Source organism: Gadus chalcogrammus, chromosome 13 (assembly GCF_026213295.1).
Source record: "Gadus chalcogrammus isolate NIFS_2021 chromosome 13, NIFS_Gcha_1.0, whole genome shotgun sequence".
Lineage (NCBI taxonomy): Eukaryota > Metazoa > Chordata > Actinopteri > Gadiformes > Gadidae > Gadus > Gadus chalcogrammus.
The window spans coordinates 23885630-23903938 of NC_079424.1; the positions used below are offsets into that span (position 1 = coordinate 23885630).

At 42.5% G+C, this 18309-nt stretch overlaps 1 pseudogene; it reads left to right on the plus strand.

Annotated features, from left to right (window-relative positions):
* LOC130401903 (calcium/calmodulin-dependent protein kinase type 1D-like) overlaps positions 1–17904 on the plus strand; it is a 41327-nt pseudogene extending 23423 nt beyond the window's left edge.
* The last annotated feature ends 405 nt before the right edge of the window (positions 17905–18309 follow it).

Genomic DNA, 18309 nt, shown 5'->3' on the forward strand with positions numbered 1-18309 from the left:
TTGGAACGAAGGGGGCAGGGGTTATGGTAAAAACTAAATCGCTATTTTAAACCACTTAAAAGGCTAGAAGTAGCCCGACACTTCTTTGGTAGTATAATAAGGGTCTTAACACGAGGCATTGAGAACTTTGTAAGTGTACCGATTGTTTATTAAAAATGACATTTTATACACACATTACCATCAGTAGATCACCCGTCGACGCCATTTTGTTTTCAAGACTCGATAGATAGATTGACGAACACAGAGATTTTGACAACCGTCAGCAACACGCAAGCTCTGTGTTCGCCAATCTACTTATCGAGTCTTAAAAACAAAATGGCGTCGACGGGTTATCTACTGATGGTATTGTGTGTATAAAATGTCCTTTTTAATAAACAATCACACTTACAAAGTTCTCAATGCCTCGTTTTATATGTTAAGACCCTTATTATACTATCAAAGAAGTGTCAGGCAACTTTTAGCCTTTTAAGTGGTTTAAAATAGCAATTTAGTTTTTACCATAACCACTGCCCCCATTGTTCCAAGTTTATAGCGTTTTGACAGAATCGGCTAAAAACAGACAACTGAAGAAAGCGTCTATATGCGGTTTTTGTGCTCCAAAACATTGTTTCAACTCGTTATCATACAAAACATATCCCAAATCAATTTTACACCGGAATTACCCTTTAAGAGACGCAAAGCAGGTGAAATCATCTGAAGGTTAACGAGATTCTAACATTTGCGAATAAAGTGTACAATGGAAACATTGGAAACAGGACATTGTTCATGTTTAATTACACAAAGAATTCCATTCATTGAGTTACAGTGCTAAGTTAGCGACCAAAGAAAAAGGTAGACCACTTCGCAAAATCGAGATCACCAAAAGTAATGGCAACGTTAGTGTTGTGGGTGCTACATGGTTTGCTAGGTACTCATGGCTTACTTGCAATCGACTGTATTGCTGGCCCTGTTTGCTAATGAATAATGGCAAATCTCCAACGTGGGCTGTTCATGGTTTCAAAATCTTGATAGGGCAACCAAACGCCACGACAAGTTTCAAGTTCACGTTGGTGTTGCTATGCGACTTTCCTTGCTAGGCACCATGCCTATAGATCAGGTTGTTTGAAATAATGTTCTCGTTCTTTTACTAGTTTGTTACTCTGACCGTTCTGTTTGATATTGTGGAGAGGGTGTGGAAAGGGTTAATGATTCAGAGCATGATGCATTTTAAATGGCATCACTTTTGGTCTTGTGTCTTTTCTTAAAGCAATTGTTACTGAAAATATCATAGCTAAATTACAACCAATAACTTCGGTCATTGAGGGCAAAAATAGGCCCAGATTTTTTTATTTACTTTTACAAATCAAGAGTAGGCCTGATTTGACTAATGGGCTTTGCATCCTTTCCTTCTGCCCTTGTAGTCCATTTCAAAGACATGCTGCCCACCAGCTTTCAAATTACAGTGATGCCACTGGTGGCTTTGTATCAATTTAATTCACATAACTATCCCTCCCTACTATTTTGTAGTTCACCAAAACACCCTGAAACAACTTGAGTCTCACATTCTCATGCCACCATACACCAACAGTGCAAGCAGGCCAATGGCAACCAAGTGCGCAGTCCTTCCTCTCACTTTAAAAACCACCAGCCGCCACTGATACATACATACATACATACATACATACATACATACATACATACATACAAACAACCACACACACACACACACACACATAGGATGCTCCTCATTCTCTCTGAATGTGTCCTGTGTGCAGCCTGAGAACCTTCTGTACCACAACATGGACGCCAACTCCAAGATCATGATCAGTGACTTCGGCCTTTCAAAGATGTCTGAGCACGGGGTCATGTTCACGGCCTGCGGAACCCCCGGATACGTGGGTGAGTGAGAGGGTTGGACGGGTCGTGGTACCCTCCCACACTGTAACCAACCAATGGGAGAATACATCACATCACCCATTACTTTGATTGGAGTAATTTGTTAAATATTAAGTTATTACTGAAAGACATTGATTAAAAGAACAAAAACACTGGGAAATGGCCCTTTGAATAATTGATTCTTGATTCTTTCCGCGCTGACAATTGACTTGGATGCCAAAGCCTGTGTCATAGTGATCTGCCTCGTCGTCTGACGTCCTGCCTGCAGTTCTGCAGTTCTGTAGTTATGTTTTGCGGTGGCACAATGCTTATCAATGGAAGATTTCCACTTATGTTCCACAACAATGTTGCATGCAGTGCAAAATAATTTTCCCCCACTTTCATGTAGAATACCAGGATACTGCTTTTCGCGATCTTTCGCAATTATGTTGGTCGGCAAGTGGGAAACGTTGGATGCGCACATACCCCTTGAATTTGCGGTGACTGGTTGATGTGGCGTTGAAGTTGCAAATCGCAACATCGCGAAATCCTGGAGGGTCTGGTTAGGAGAGACCCCTGTGTTTGTCCTAAAATGACATACTGTTTGATTCTGGTGTGTCTGGTTTCTAAATGTCTGGTTGTTTCTACTACTTTAGAAACCTTTTCTTCCTCGTTTAACTCTGTCTTGTGTTGTCCAACAGCCCCTGAGGTCCTGGCCCAGAAACCCTACAGCAAAGCAGTGGACTGCTGGTCCGTAGGGGTCATCTCCTACATCCTGTAAGGAGGCCTCTCCCACCTGCACCGCTCCATACACACTCAGGACTCATGCAGGCCGCCAATCAGAGTCTAAATAGATTCAGACTCCAGCTCCCATTTCTTTATTTTCCATCACGATTGAAAGAAAATCGTCTTTACACAGGCTTTAAAACATTATGCCCCTTTCACCTCATATTTGTAGCGGAACCCTAAAAGTTATATAACAAATGTTTTAATAGAAGCACGGCACGACGCAGAGCCTGAATGTAGCGGGATGTCAGTCCTCTCTTTGTAAAGAAGTTTTTGGATGACAATTCAAAACATTGTTTTGGGTCTCAGCTGTTGTGAGCTTTGGGCTTCAACATTGAAAACACGCTGACAGAAAGAGACTTTGAGAGCAGCTTGAGCCCCTCAGTGAAGCTGTTGTCTCTCTCCTCCCCAGGCTGTGTGGCTACCCGCCGTTCTTCGAGGAGAACGAGAAGAGTCTGTACGCCAAGATCATGCGGGCGGACTACAGCTTCCACAAACCCTTCTGGGACGACATCTCAGAATCAGGTGAGACCAGGTTCAGGTACAGCATAATACTCATACTGATCAGGTGATAGAGGTCCAGGTCAAACTACTCCTACTGATCAGGCTGTTCCTGCTTGGTTAATTGTTATTATTATTTGTGTCCTTTGGACGTGTTTGATTAGAAATCTCAACCCGGTATCACGCGATTTCGTGCTCATGCGCACAAACGTTAATCTATTGAATCGTGTTCCAGAGCACGATAGTCAGACTTTTTTCGTGCTACACAGAACGAAAGTAAACCAATGCATTCTGAATGGGAGTGTTCTCAGACAATTAACGTGCTCCACAAAACGCTACGAGAGAGAGAGAGAGAGAAAGAGAGAGAGGGAGGGACAGAGAGAGAGAGGGAGGGACAGAGAGAGAGAGGCTTCAGAAAGGGTGTACGCAGATAGTACAGTGCACCCTAGTTATGTTTATGCCAAAACCACAAATGCTATATATATATTGCCTAATTATATATATTGCCTATATATATATATATATATATATATATATATATATATATATATATATAGGCTATATATATAATTAGGCTATAATTATATTATTTAGCGTGTAATGAGACAATCTATGGCCAAATTGTCGAAGATGCTCGAGAATCTCCGGAAATATCAGCATAGGAAATCGGCGCATCAGACCCATAAACCTATCCAGAAAGACGTAATCTCAAGCGGGAGAGAACGTTGGCGGTGCTGGTTTGTGTCACGTAAGTACAGGGCTCTCAAGTCTCATGCATTCGGCGTGAGACACACACAATTCAACCCCCGCACACGCTCGAACCTGGTCTCACAAAAATACGTGACACTGTCACGTTATTTAATCTATTGAAACGTGATCAGGGACACGTATTTTCTAAATTTTGTATTTCAATTGGAAGTATTTGTCGTGTCACTAAGCACGACTTCCAAACGAAGGTTCTGCCCGGGAGCGTTCTCCCTAATGTCCCTTAAGGAGCTCTGTACAGATCATTCATTGTTGAAAATTGTCTGTGATAACTAACAAATGACAGCTTTTGGCAACCCGTTTCTACTTAAAATTGTCTGTGATAACTAACAATATGACAGCTTTTGGCCAAACACTTTCACCTTTGATTCACCTTTGATTCTGAGAAATGGTGACAATTTCACGGATATATTAAATGGAGGTGCGCTGCTCTGTAGGCAAACCGCGAAGGAAAAAAGGGTAGCTGCTTCATCTGTTCTTTTTAGAATTGTATGTCTTGATGTTTATTTTGGGTGCACTCACACTAGACCACCTGGCCGTGGCCGTTTTAGCACCTAACCTTGCTCAAATCTGCCAGTGTGAGTGTGGCGATTCTGGCCAGGCCGGGCCAATTTGGCCATTTGGGAGAGGTGTGCTGCTACGGCACGGGCCGCTACGGTACGCTAATGAGCCGACACGCGCACACGCACGGCTACGCAACCTGAGCTGGATGACGTATAGTCCATGCGACGACCACGGACATAATAAAGGCGACGAGCCTTCTTTTCCATTAAACGGTAAACATATATCCAAATAAGGAACAGACTCAGCAAAGTGCGAACTGTGTTCTGTGTGTTGTTGTCCATTGTTGTTAGAACTCTGACTGGCGGCAGACTTTATTATGGTCCATGCAGCCATGACGTGTTACTTACGACGTGATGACATCTGTACAAGAGCCTACCATGGCCAGGCCACAGTTGCGACGCCCAACGGCCACGGCCAGATGGCCTAGTGTGAGTGCAGGCCCGAGAACAATGGGGCCATTTGAGCACGTTTAGGTGTGAAAACGGCCAACGGCCACGGCCAGATGGCCTAGTGTGAGTGCACCCTTCATCTAGCCATCTATTGTCTTGTTTTTGGCTATGTGAATGAAAGTCCGCGTCGATGCCTCGCAAGTCCAGTGTCGCGAGCGGACGTTGCCATGACATCTAGAAATCATACCGTATTTAATGGGTTATCATTAATATTGATGTGTAGGGGTTGATTATAACTCGTGAATAATATTGTTTATACCACGGTCTGGGGGAATACTCGTATTCTGATTGGCTGCAGGGCGTGCATTAACTCCTGATATAGGCCTACAGACACCTGCTAAGTAGTTCCAGTCAGTGTTTAGATTCTCTGCCCGAGCCCGACGCGGGCCGGTCGGTCCGATATTTCCCACCACTATCCTTGGTCCGGGCCTTTGATCAAGCTTTTTTATTTTTATTTTATCATTGGTTTACTGGCCTAATCTGAGGAGAAATCTATGCCTGATGAAGAGAAAGTTCTCTCACGGACACGTCGGACAGCGAAATATTTGATTTAATCTTAAAGCATGATCATGGGAAAAGTAGTGGCAGCAAAAGTTACCAAGAACACATTCGATGAAACAATAGGTGAACAACATTCTTATAGGGAACGTTTCCATTGTGGGTAGGGAGTGGGAATGACCTAAGGCCAAGTTAATTTGCAATACAACGGGTGGTTATTGGACATGTCTGCAGGTTTGCAAGACATGGTGGCTGTAAATAGTTTACACAACAAAGAAGTCAGTCGATTGGCCTGGTCACAAAACCAGACTTACTGGTTCCAGTGGGAACTTGAATACGAATTAACTTAACCTCTCTCAGTTTTAAGAGAGGAAGGGATTTGTTTTAAGTTACAGGGAGAATGTATACAGTTTCTTCTAATGTAATAATTATATAAACAAGGTTAATATAATTTGTATGTGATTGTATATTTATAGTTATGATTGATATTTCCACGACAGTTCCTCCCTTTTTGATCATAAGATCAACACTTATTACAGGTAGTATATTATGGCACAGGATTACAAATGATGGTGAAACAAGTTAAAATACAGAATAATAGGAACAAAATTCAAAGAAATTAGTAAAAATCAATCATTAATAAAGTAATCAATATGTACATTTGTAAAATTTTGCAAATTCAAAGAAATTAGTAAAAGTAAATGATCAATATGTACATTAGTAAAATTTATGTCGAGCTGTTAGGTCACTCATTTTTCATTTGGTAACTCTTCATTGGAGTAAGTGGCCCATTCTTGGTGGTGTTGAAGTGGGTTTGAGCTGCAGCAAGTGGGCTTGCAAACTGGTTGTGTGATGATGTGGTTTGCTGGGGTTCCGCTATAGTTGGGAGTCGGTCGTTGTTGCTGGTGGTTGCGTTGCATTGGTCTGCTGGGCTCATCAGGAGTATTATGCAGATCGCGGTAGAGGTGGTCCATTCGAGGTGTTGGTGTTTTCCTCTTCTGGAGGTGCTGGGCGGCATCGGCTTGCATGGATCCATTCTGGTTTTCCTTGGAGTTTGACTGCAGCCCTCGTGGTCAGTTACACCTGGATTGGTCCTTGCCATCTGGGGAGGAGAACATTTGGGTTAAGTGACTTTAACATGATCATATCACTAGGATAAAAACCATGGGTAGGGCTGTCAGATGGTATTGGAATGGAGAAAAACGCTGAGCACAGATCAATTACTGTGTAATGTGTGGAATCTGAAGGGATTGATGACAGTATTGTATGTGTGTCTGGTACTATGGGTGTGATAGGAACAACGCAATTGTGGACTGCTCTCAAATCTTGTACAAATCTCTATTCATCTGGTCTCCCTGGCTTCGGGAGGGGCAATATGGGTGTGTTACAAGGACTAGTAGTTGTTTCCTTTAGAATACCTTGAGATAAAAGAGAAGTTATTACCGGCTGAATTCTATCTAATGCTTCAGGGGACAAACGATATTGTCGAGTACAAGTCAAAGTAGCATCTGACTTTAATGTAACTTTAAGAGATGGTGAAGAGGTTACAAATCCTGCATGATTTTTATGCATGGCCCATAATTTAGATGGTACCTGCGATAAACTCTGGGGTGAACTGTAACAGGAGAGGTGGGAGAGATTAAAAACTTCTGTTCCAATGTGACATGTGATACAATAGTGGGAACCGGCTTTGATATTGTTTCACTCGCAATGCCAGCAACACCAACCGTTTTCAATGTTTGGTTACTTTCTTGTAAAATACCAGTTTTGTTAATAGTTGATACTGTAGCACCAGAATCGACAAGAAATTCAAAATGGTTTTGTCCTACCTGCACGGAGCATTTTGGATTTTCGGTGGGGGTGGAAGACAGTTGAAGAAGCGTTGCCTGGATCCTTGTTTCCTTCTCCAAGGGGTCCTAGTAATGATTATACTCACCTGGGCGTTGTAGCGGGTTCTTCATGGTGTGGGGGGCGCTGACTGGTTCCATGGGCGGGGCCGACGGTTTGGCCTCGTCTCTGTGTTTCTTTCTGCAATATTTCTCCCGATGACCTATCTTTTTTCAGTAAAAACATCTGGAGGGTTCTTTAACGAGTTGACGTTGGCTCCATACACAAAGTGTAGCGAGGGCGGTTTTGTCTTTTATGTTGTTTTGGGCTGTTTTAATAGCGTCTACTTCTGCGGCTGTTAACTCTATTTCAGTCATTAATTTATCAACATGTTCTGCATTACTAGTTGCTGTTTTGTTCAACAGAGTTGTTCTATACACTTCTGTCCAATCTGGGTTGATTTGCATCGTTATTTTGAAAATGTTAGACGCGATTTCTGGAGTTACTTCTTGTTTAACTGGTTTCGGTATTGGGTGTCGTTTTGCCGTGCGAATCCATGCATCTAAACAATTCTGTGTGTAATTAAAATCCCAATTCGGATCTGGTCCAGACGTTATTGTTTCTTTTAATTCTTGTAGTTTGCAAGAATCAAAAGAACCACCTATTGGCCAACAGCCATCTGTCCATTCGTAGGCCTACACATCATAAGTAAATGGAAAGACCGAGTATATGCCTTCTTCTCTCAAGACTATATCTGCGGGGGATCTTGGTGGCACTATAGGATCGTTTTTTTTTATTGTTTTTTTTACCATAGCTGGTTCTTACCACGTCCGCTCTTTTTTTTAATTTGCTTAGATACCGTTATTGTCACCTTAGCGTCCCGTTTTGATGAATGGGCGCTCATTTTACTCTTTATGACTGTGGGAGTCAGACGTTCTTTTGGAAAGAAAACACAAACAAATTAATACGAATAAAGGAATACACACACAGCTGATACAACAGATAGGGATATACGAAACAAAATACAATCACTTTTGTTATAGTTTTACGTCATGAATTCTTTAATGCTAAAAGTAGGCTATGTTAATGTTATTTAATAATTTTAAAACATGTGGAACTCAACGTAAATGGAGACCACAGATCTGTTTGATAAAGAAACAAAGAAATGTTATCTAACTGAATGATATTAATATATTTTGTACAAATTTGTAAATCAGAGTAAAGTCAATGTCTCAAAGGAGCCCGATTTTTTTATTTCTATGTTAGTTTCAGGGTACTCACTCGTGGTTTATCAATCAAACCTGTTTGAAGAATAAACTTTTGTGGAGTTGAATTGTCCTCTGGCTCTCGATCAGTGTCCTGAACTGCTACGTTTTTCGGGTATTCGTTCCTTGGGCATTGCTATTTATCTGAAAAAAATCTATACGATCTCTCAGATCATATTAATACAACTCAGCAGTAAATCTATTACAATCGCATTCAAATACATTTCGAATTTCGGGACGGCGTAAAACTGCTTCTCCAGCGCTGTGGAAAGAAGAAGGGTCTACAAGAGGTTGTAGACAACATGAAAGCAAAGCATGGAAAGAAAGGATAGAAATACGGCGCGAAAAATACATAACATAACAATTGGGATGAGACACAACGATGTTCTTTATATATTTTTTCTTTTCACAACCGAGGGGGGCCTATTCCCTCAGTTGTTTCAGTGCCATACTTACCTGCTGGCACTGTTTGCGTCCGTAAAGGCCGGACGTTATTTTTCTATTATATTTAGTTTTACCACTCGTCCACTTTTCTGAAAAAAAAATAAGTTTAGTAACATGACAAGAAAAGTTGAACAGTGGTTAAATCAAATTTTTCGCCGTCGTTGGTGTCTTTAGGTTGGGAGGCTCCTCTATTTTATGTACATTTCATTCAGGTTCAAACAACATGAGGCCACTCAATTCATCCTACTTGGTTTTCCTGCGGGTGCAATCATCAGCCCTATTTGAAATAGATCTCTGTCTATTCATCATACCTTTGAACCGTTTCTGTCAGTGCAGAAACGGTGCAAAGGTCCGGGTCAAAATTAAATAACTTCTTCCCGTGGGTGCAATTATCAGCCCTATTTGAAATAGATCTCTATCTATTCATCATACCAGTGAAAGGTCTGTCAGTACAGAAACGTTCAAAGGTCCGAGGTCAGAATTGCATAACTTCCGAGGGACGTACATTACCCATTCATGTGAGGTCCAAGCAAATGCATTCACTGGTTGGCCGTATGTGGGGTCCCAAACTGTTTTATTACTGGGCTTACTGAATGGGTTCTACTTGGGATGCACATTCATTTGTAACACACCAACGTAACTCTTGTAATGTACGTAGTTCTTTGGAGGGTTGCTACCCTTACTGAGAGTAATCAAAACGTTCTCCGCCAACATTCCTGCATTCGTCACATAACAAGAGTTAATCTGCAGAGCGAAATCTTGCTAACGATTCGCACGGCACAAGCTTTCCATTCGTAGTAACAGTCTACTACTGGCCGATCATTGATGCCTATGTAGTACGGATTATCAATTCGTAGGGATTCCTAATTCTTGGATATTTTAGCAAAAAATATCAGACAGAGCCTCCGCCTAAATAAGAATTTAAATGAAACCTCATGCTAGATCGATTTTCCCGTGGGTGCAATCATCAGCCCTATTTGAAATAGATCTCTGTCTATTCATCATACCTTTGAACCGTTTCTGTCAGTGCAGAAACGGTGCAAAGGTCCGGGTCAAAATTAAATAACTTCTTCCCGTGGGTGCAATTATCAGCCCTATTTGAAATAGATCTCTATCTATTCATCATACCAAAGGCAGGCAACTATGTCCACTTATCCACTCTTTAGCTGAATAGTTGTTTTAGTGCTAATCGCCTCCAAAGGTCCAGGTCAGATCCTAATCACATGTGTTTATCTATTTTCCAAATTCCGGATCCCGTCAGAGGGTCAGAATGGCAAGATAGTCATTCAAAAGAAACATAACTTACCAGTCTGATGATCTCATATTGGGATCCTGCCGACAACGCCATTTGATGAAGAGAAAGTTCTCTCACGGACACGTCGGACAGCGAAATATTTGATTTAATCTTAAAGCATGATCATGGGAAAAGTAGTGGCAGCAAAAGTTACCAAGAACACATTCGATGAAACAATAGGTGAACAACATTCTTATAGGGAACGTTTCCATTGTGGGTAGGGAGTGGGAGTGACCTAAGGCCAAGTTAATTTGCAATACAACGGGTGGTTATTGGACATGTCTGCAGGTTTGCAAGACATGGTGGCTGTAAATAGTTTACACAACAAAGAAGTCAGTCGATTGGCCTGGTCACAAAACCAGACTTACTGGTTCCAGTGGGAACTTGAATACGAATTAACTTAACCTCTCTCAGTTTTAAGAGAGGAAGGGATTTGTTTTAAGTTACAGGGAGAATGTATACAGTTTCTTCTAATGTAATAATTATATAAACAAGGTTAATATAATTTGTATGTGATTGTATATTTATAGTTATGATTGATATTTCCACGACAATGCCATAAACAAAAATATTATAGGCCTTTATTACACGGGTCTTCTCAATGCCGTGGAACGCTCCGTACACTTGCATGGGTAGTAGTCCCGTGACTTGTCAACCCCAGCGTCTTCCGTTGCTAAGCAACGTCACCGTCTTTGCGGACTTATTATTTCTCTGCTGATCAACACTACGAATGGCCAAAAGACTTGTATGCCCCCCCCCCCCCCCTAAAATAAATACTATGGCAGAATTATTATTCTCATTCAACTTGAACACGTGTTTTTACAGTAGAGTGGTGGAGGGATGACGTATGTTGGCCAACCCGGAAGTGAGCGTCGCCCTGGGTTCCCTTGACTAAAAGCCAACGGGTTTTTCCATTGGATTTTGGATTATTGCAGAAACATTTGCATGTTTGAAGCACCTCCTCAAAAACTGAAAATAAATAAATAAATAAAAATAACCGTGCTACAAAAAACGAAATGTAAACCAATGCATTCTGAATGGGAGTGTTTCTCCAATTTTTCCATGCTACACAGAACGAAATGTAAACCCATGCAAATAAAGACTTCATGGTCATAATAATTGAAATATCATAAATCTCCTGAGTATGTAGGGTGGTATTCTATTTTTTTCAACGGGGCTGCATCCAGTCACTTGACCGTCATGGTTGCTATGGTGGTTGCTATCGACCGCCCCCCTCTAATCCTTACATGGCTCTAAAAACCACGCGGCAAAGGAGCTGCCGTCAATTGTCTTGCTTTTGTCGTAAACTAGGGTCCGATGGTTAAGACAGATATTCCAAGGAATCCTTAAAAGGCAGCTTGGATATTTGTATTTTCTGCAGTTTAGACTTCTTCCATAACCGATTTTTGAAAGCAAAACACCAAGCTCATTGATTTAACGAGGCAGGGTTATTTGAAACAATTTATTAAATAAATATTTGTGAGAGGTCATTCCTTCTCCTGAGTTTGTTTCCTATTTATGTCTAGTGTACACCCCTACCGTCCACAAGAATCCCCCCCCTCCCCATATGGATTTGGAGAATTGTTGCCACGTTCCGGTGGTGGAGGTATCATATATATTAAAGAGGGCATTCAATTATACTACAATGATCAATTAGGAGGCCGAAGCCCTAAAGGAAGTGATGCAATAGGTGACTGAGTCGAGAACCTTTAAGTAAGCTGTACCTTGGGGTCTCTTATATATCAAAGGGGGTCTCAAAGGATGCATACGCTTCAACCTGTGGCTCCAGCCCTACAGGAAATGACTCAGCAAGTGCTCCATCTCGTTGCACCTCACCCAGCGGCTCGCTTGCAAGATTTTGGCCTGAAGTTCTTCCCAGACCTACACCCTAGCCATCCAACATGCATATCTGAGAATCAGGCCTCTTTTTAATAAAGACAAAAAGTTATGAGAGAAATACAAATGAACTTTTTGTTATCTCATAAGTGGCGTGGTGCCGGCTCCTTTTGACCTTTTGACCCCAGACTTCAAAAACGTGGCCACAGGCCAGCTGTGTCTACACCCCTTAAGCCACACATGTACACCTCCATCCCACAAAAAATGGGGACTAGAAACTAACCTCTGTCTTATGTACATTTACTGTACTGTTGGAGGTCACGCCCCTTTTCCGGACTTTTCGAGATAGCTAGGGATGCTAAAATGTTTACACATATTTCCCGGGGCCCCGAGAACGACATATCCGATATTTGGAGTTCTAGCCCTTAGAGAAATAAAGTTTTCCCAAATTGACTGTCATTTGGACTAAGCCCCTCAGAATTGTTGCCTGCAAGACCTTATGTTTCAGAATGTGGTGGAAATACAGTTTTTGAGAAAGGAAGGTCCTACCGCCCTGAAATTTGAATACCTTATTCTAGGGCCTAACTGGGGCCCCCGCACAGAAACTTGGCCCGGTCGGACCCCGAGGGCAGGGGGGGGGGGCCCTTCCTGCCCAAAACTTGGCCCGGTCAGACCCCGAGGGCAGGCCCCCCCTTCAAAAACAAGAGAATAGATGGCTAGGTAAAATAAACATCAAGACATACAATTCTAACAGATGAAGCAGCTACCCTTTTTTCCTTCGAGGTTTGCCTACAGAGCAGCGCACCTGCATTTAATATATCCGTGAATTCTCACAATTTCTCAGAATCAAATGTGAAAGTAGAAACGGTTGGCCAAAAGCTGTCATATTGTTAGTTATCACAGACAATTTTAAGTAGAAACGGGTTACCAAAAGCTGTCATTTGTTAGTTATCACAGACAATTTTCAACAATGAATGATCTGTACGGAGCTCCTTAAGGGACATTAGGGAGAACGCTCCCGGGCAGAACCTTAGTTTGGAAGTCGTGCTTAGTGACACGACAAATACTTCCAATTGAAATACAAAATTTAGAAAATACGTGTCCCTGATCACGTTTCAATAGATTAAATAACGTGACAGTGTCACGTATTTTCGTGAGACCAGGTTTGAGCGTGTGCATGGGTTGAATTGCGTGTGTCTCACGCCGAATGCATGAGACTTGAGAGCCCTGTACTTACGTGACACAAACCAGCACCGCAAACGTTCTCTCCCGCTTGAGATGACGTCTTTCTGTATAGGTTTATGGGTCTGATGCGCCGATTTCCCATGCTGATATTTCCGGAGATTCTCGGGCATCTTCGACAATTGGGCTATAGTCTCATTACACGCTAAATAATATAATTATAGCCTAATTATATATATTGCCTATATATATATATATAGGCAATATATATAACTAGGCAATATATATATATATATATATATATAGCATTTGTGGTTTTGGCATAAACATAACTAGGGTGCACTGTACTATCTGCGCACACCCTTTCTGAAGCCTCTCTCTCGCTCTCTCTCTCTGTCCCTCCCTCTCTCTCTTTCTCTCTCTCTCTCTTTCGTAGCGTTTTGTGGAGCACGTTAATTGTCTGAGAACACTCCCATTCAGAATGCATTGGTTTACTTTCGTTCTGTGTAGCACGAAAAAGTCGGACTATCGTGCTCTGGAACACGATTCAATAGATTAACGTTTGTGCGCATGAGCACGAAATCGCGTGATACCGGGTTGGAAATCTAAATCCATATTACTTTCTTACTTTGACCAATCACCTTACTATTTTTCTGTGAAGTAATAATATAGATAATAAATACAATTTAATCAAAATGTGAAACTAATGAACAACTTAGTTAGGGTCAGAGTTAGAGTAAAGTATTTTTCTTGTCAATTTAGCATCAAATCTTTTATTCACCAAATCAGCCATGTTATCCACTCACAATTGACACCAAAGAGAAGAGGAAAGTTGAGTGTGGAGAAGTATTCGTTGATGTATAGACTTTTTACAGGAGAGGGCCCATGAACCATTAGAAAACGCATCTGTTCCTCATCTAAGGTCTGGGGACAGGCAATCAAGAACTGTGAACACCATTGTCTGATTGTGGTTGTTAATGGTTCACATATTTGGATTAGAAAGTAAGTATTTTCAGAGACTTACATACAATTCTAATACAGATCGAGAAAGGAATTAACTGGTCAAAACAAGCTCAAGAAAAAAAGGAGATTACATCAGTTTTCCCCTCTCTTGCTGCTTCCACAGCTAAAGACTTCATCAGGAACATGATGGAAAAAAACCCAAAGAACCGCTTCACCACTGAGCAGGCGCTGAGGCATCCCTGGTGAGTCCTCACTAACTATCCTCACTGCTCACTACTCGTACACCAACATCACTAAGAGCAGCAGGCCTCCCTTGTGAGTCCTCTATAACTATCCTCACTACTGTTATAACAACATCACTAAGAGCACTAATGTGTCACATATGTGTCACAACGGGTTACTTTAATGTGTTACTAATTTGTAATTGAGTAACGTGATGCTAATGTGATGATAACTGCTTGGCAGGATTTACGGAGACACAGCGAGCGACCAGGACATTTACCAGTCCTTCTGCGAGCAGGTCCAGAGAAACTTTGCCAAATCCAAATGGAGGGTACGTAGGCTCATGACCACCAAACTCTAGACCTAGAGCCTCGGTCGGTAGAGCCCACGACCTACACCAACTCTAGACCGAGAGAGTTAGTCAGTCAAGCCCACGACCTACACCGAACTCTAGACTTGGTGCGTTTGTCTGTGAAACCTCAGAGATGAAACCGAACATACTCAAGTTTGCGGCATCACGTGACACACCACCATACTCCCCACGTGTTTTAATACCCCCTGTGAGGAGACCTGAGACCTGACCCTTGATGAGACTGTGTGATGAGATCTATGTGTGTCCCCCGACCGTGCGTCCCCCCTGACCCTTCTTCTCCCCCCTGACCATGTGGGTGTCCCCCCTGACCGTTTGTCCCCCCTGACCGTGTGCGTCCCCCCTAAACAGCAAGCCTTCAACGCGACCACCGCCATCAACCACATGTGTAAGCTGCAGCAGTCTCGCGGCGAGCTCCCTGGCCCCGGCATGGCCCTGCCCGACTGGTGTGAGGAAGAGGGCCCCTGTCTGGACCCAGACCCCAACCCCCCAAGTGCCGCTGAGCGCACGGCTGCCACCCAGTCCGAGGTGGCCCCGCCCACCCAGCCCCTGATCGCCTCCCCGGGTGCCGCCGTGTTCCACTCAGAGAGCAGCGCCATCCACAGGCCGCCCCTCAGGTACGGCCCTGCTCCCGCCTCCATGAGGGGGGGGGGGGGTTTGGCCTGATGCCTGCAGGGATGTACAGTAGTGTGTGTGTTGGCACGTACCTACTCATTGCACGTCCTGGCAGTAAAAAATAAATTAAAATAATAATAACTTAGTTGTGTAGCATCTTATCCTAGCTATCTTTGTTGTATATGGGTAATGGGTTAACCTAACAATTGTTATTGTAAATTGCTTTGCACTTGGTTCAATGAACATCATTACTGTACTGACAGCGAAGTATTGTTTCTCCTTCTTCTGACAAATGCTCTTACTTTAATTCTCTTTGGATAAAAGCGTCTGCTAAATGGCCTAAATGTAAATATAATGAAGTGTATATGTGTCAAATGTTAATATGTACAGTATAAGTGTCTCTATTCCGATATAGAGCATTGGCATTCTGGATGTAACTCCAGTAGGTAGGTACAGATGTGTTCTTGGTATGATGAGCATGTTGAGCTGCCCTTCATGGTGTCCTCCTCTCTGGTGTTTCAGCGCTGATACTGTGGAGAGAGGGAGGAACCAGAGGGGACAGACGCTGCAGACAGGGGTGTGTTCTGTCATGTGATTGGCCGGACCATTCACATCCTAGGTCACCCAGGTAAGCGTTTTATGGATAGGTGTGCCTAGCCCCGCCTTTTAAATGGCAATGTTGTGATGACCATGAGCGCTAAGAAATATACCAGAACAGACGTCCCTGAAAGCAAAGGTCCCATTTTTGAGTCCAACATCTACATTTACATTTAGGGGATTTTGCTAATGCTTTCATCCAAAGCGACTTACAACCATTCATTTACACATTCACACACCGACGGCGGAGTCAACCACGCAGGGTGACAACCATATGGCCGGATGCAGTAAGGGTGAGGCGTCTTGGTCAGGGACACCTCGACACTCAGCTAGGAGGTTCCGGGGATCAAACTAGCAACCTTCTGGTTACTAGTCAACCCGCTTTACCTCCTGAGCTACCATCGCCCGGTACATCTAAATTTCCTGAATGGCACAGGCCAGAGGGGACATTGCCTGTGTTTCAGTGTAAGAGAAAAAATGCCAGGACTTTTACTTTCTCAGCTTTTCTAGAATGTTCCTCATGGCAAATCACAAAAACATTCTTTCTTCAAAGTTCTTCTTGTTCTCCACAGTTTTCTCACGCTGTTTTCAACCAGTGAAGTCCTTCACTGCTCTATGAAGACATCCAACGCTTTCCTGAAGTCTGTTCCTGTCTGCTACTGTCCTTAATACAGCATGTGGTTCCAGATATACTGTTATGGTAGAAGACCTTCAGAATTTCACGTTTTACCATAGCCCGGCCATTCGCTCTGAGGGAGATGTTGACTGACGTTACGTATGGTGTGTTGTCTTCATCCTGCCACAGGAAAGAAAACAGCTGTGTGGAGCTTAATGTTGAACCAAACACACATACACATACACACACACACACACACACACACACACACACACACACACACACACACACACACACACACACACACACACACACACACACACACCTGTACAGGCGCACAATGTTGTTAAACACACGCAGACACACACACCTATACAGACGCATGCTGTTGTTAATCTTATATATCTTTATGGTGTTGTTTTTACTGAACTGGATTTCAATATTATCAAATGGGTCTTTTGAGTTTACCTTTACATGCTCTGTAATGTCACATTTCTGTGACATATATACATATATTTATATAGTCAACGTCACAGTTGTACTCAGCATTCAGATTCTGGTTAACACATGACTCAGGTTATTTGACACGCTTCGAATGTAATTTTTATGTCAGGTATCCCGTTTGCAGGTACATAAAGAGACTTAAGTCAGGCTCTGCACCTTGTGCGAGGTCCTGCATTGTGTATCAGGGGGTCGACCTTTCGGAGGTCTCTCTGGTTTATTTGTTTTATTTCAACCTTTGCAACCTGTATAGCTCTGCTCAGGAAGGAGCCAACCATTTCTCTGGGAGTGGGTTTTATATGTGCCACATTTCAAGCCATAATCCAGTGCATCGATGCAGTGCACTATAGTCGTTAAAGCGGCAATCTCGAAGATCTTTAAAGATTTTCATTTAAATAAATGTCAGTTAAGTCACTATTAATCGCCGCATGAGGTGACACCATACTGATGGAGCCTCTGGCCCGTGGGTTAAAGCCCTTGCATTTGCAGTTTTATGATTGTTAGGATCTGGTTGTCATGGCGACATTACCGCCTTACATTCAAATCCCAAGAGTCACGGTGAGCGGTGCGTTTCTGCTCCCAAGCAGTGGTGGTTCCGAGAGGGGAGGGGGGCAGGACGGCCTCGCTCTTCAACCCACCTACCGGAGCAGGGCGCACGTTTGATTCCCGCCATGGGTGTAAGTCCTCTGGTACATATGTTATGTTGTAATGCCATGCTCATGGGTTCTTTGCTTATTTTCTCAATAAACATTTAAAATCACTGCGAAGTGTCTGTCTCTACCATTTCCACAAACTTATTCCAAACTGTGTTCAGGTAAGTCTGAGAGAAGGTTGTACATCATATCGTATGTCTGGTCTGCCCTACCCCAATGTCCATTCAGTTTCTTACTATGAGAAGATAAGAACAACAAAGACAAGGAAAATAAAGTTTTTTGATATTCATTTTGAAAAGCAATATCCGAAAGGTAACTTCTTCTCTTCTTAACTCATTACTTTTGACTTTCTATTGCTCAGCCACTTTACACTGAATTATAATTTTCTATGACATGTTTATAAAAGGTTTTATTTTTAACAGTTTCATATTTATGCTCATATATCAACTTGTCTTTGCTATTAGTTTTGGAATAGGCCTATTGAAGACCAAATGTGAGACATGATAC